At 35.9% G+C, this 1,928-nt stretch overlaps 1 non-coding gene across 1 annotated transcript; it reads left to right on the top strand.

Moving 5' to 3' along the window:
• The first annotated feature begins 994 nt into the window (after positions 1 to 994).
• LOC111819963 (U6 spliceosomal RNA) lies at positions 995 to 1,102 on the top strand. Its single transcript, XR_002823537.1, has one exon. It is a non-coding gene; the product is annotated as a U6 spliceosomal RNA (small nuclear RNA).
• Positions 1,103 to 1,928: the final 826 nt, after the last annotated feature.

The following is a 1,928-nucleotide window of genomic DNA, read 5'->3' as shown; positions in this document are numbered from 1 at the left end:
GAATGACAATCAGGAAAATAGGATAAAATAGTTTTTAAATGGCAATAAATATTATAGGAAACAGTATAGAGGAGAATGAGAGACTATTATGGCAGATGTAGATTAAATTGTCAAAAATGCTTCCTTGAGGAAGCAAAAAAAATGTGACTTGAACTTAGAACTAATAGGCATGTAGGGTGTTTGAAGGTGCAGAATATTCCAGGCATAAGATAAAGCTCAGGGTCAGGAAAGGACTTGGTGCATTGAGGAATATGAAGAAGGCCAGTATAATTGGTATGCAGTAGGTGAAAGGGAAGTCATGAGAGAGAAAATAATAATGATTGTAATAATACCTACTTTGTGTTGGGCAATTTACCAAAAATGCTTTAACTGGATTCTATTTTAATCCTCACAAGATGTCCATAAGGTATATTTTAAGATTAAACCCATTTTTATAGATGAGGAAACTAAGTCAAACAGAAGTGTAATATCTTTCTTAAGGTAATTACAGGATCCATAGATTTTAATAAGATTTTCCATTTTCCTTCAGTAAACATATCTAACAGATTTCATCGATAATGTTCCATATAATAAGAGAGAACAATTAAAAAACTGAAAAAGGCATTTATCTTTCCCTATTTCCATTACAGTTGAGAAATTCCTGACATTTCTGAATATCAGGAAGGATCTATAATATATTACCTTCATTTTAGGAGTGATAGATGTGATGAGGATCCCTTTCCCTGTTACTTTGGGAATGGCCTATTTGTAGTTTAACCTCTTTTTTCTGTATGAATGTACTGTCCATATTTTTCAACTTTTCTCCATCCATTCAGTCTCCTAATCCCAGAACTGTAAACACTCTAGTGTCTTACTTTGAGTTTCCAGGAGCAGAGCCTGAGACAAGGGTTTGAGTGCAAGTTGTTTATTTTGGGGGTGATACAGGAAGCAGGAGTGAGAGGGTGGGAAGAGTGAGTCATGGAAGGAGGCAAAGTCAACATAAAAGTGGATTATTGTGCTTGCTTCGGCAGCACATATACTAAAATCGAAACGATACAGAGAAGATTAGCATGGCCCCATGCACAAAGATGACATGCAAATTTGTGAAATGTTCCATTTAAAAAAAAAAAAAGAGTGGATTATTAAGGTCACTGCTGTGGGATCCAGGGTTTGATTCACCCAGAATCTCCTGAGAAGTGTGTAGAATGGCTTCCACAATTGCTATCCTGAAGGACCAAGGCAAGAGCAGTGCTACTCAAAGTACGGTCTGCAGATCAGTGTCTGTTCCTACAATGTTTATTATGAGTCCACAGCAAGATAAATTCAAAAAGTCAAAGAATGCTTTTTAGAATCTTTTCTAGCAATTTGACATTTCTACAACATTTAAGTATGTGATTTTACAAAAGTGAAAATATTGGTTCACTTGAAGAGGAAATCACCAAATCAATACCATTTACAATAGCCCCCAAGAAGATAAAATACTTAGGAATAAATCTAACCAGAGATGTAAAAGATCTTTACATAGAAAACTATAAGACACTACTGCAAGAAACTAAAACAGACCTGCATAAGTGGAAAAATATACCTTGCTCATGGATAGGTAGACTCAACATAGTGAAAATGTCAATTCTACCCAAAGCAATCTACAGATACAATGCAATCCCGATCCAAATTCCAGCAGCATTTTTTAATGAGATGGAGGAACAAATCACCAACTTCATATGGAAAGGGAAGAGGCCCCGAATAAATAAAGCACTACTCAAGAAGAACAAAGTGGGAGGCCTAACACTACCTGATTTTAGGACTTATTATACTGCCACACTAGTCAAGACAGCCTAGTACTGGTACAACAACAGATACATAGACCAATGGAACAGAGTTGAGAATCCAGATATAAGCTCATCCACTTATGAGCAGCTAATATTTGACAAAGGCCCAAAGTCCATTAA

This window comes from Trichechus manatus, unplaced genomic scaffold, assembly GCF_000243295.1.
Source record: "Trichechus manatus latirostris isolate Lorelei unplaced genomic scaffold, TriManLat1.0 scaffold00022, whole genome shotgun sequence".
In the NCBI taxonomy this organism is placed as follows: Eukaryota; Metazoa; Chordata; class Mammalia; order Sirenia; family Trichechidae; genus Trichechus; species Trichechus manatus.
This window is presented reverse-complemented; position numbering and strand designations above follow the sequence as displayed.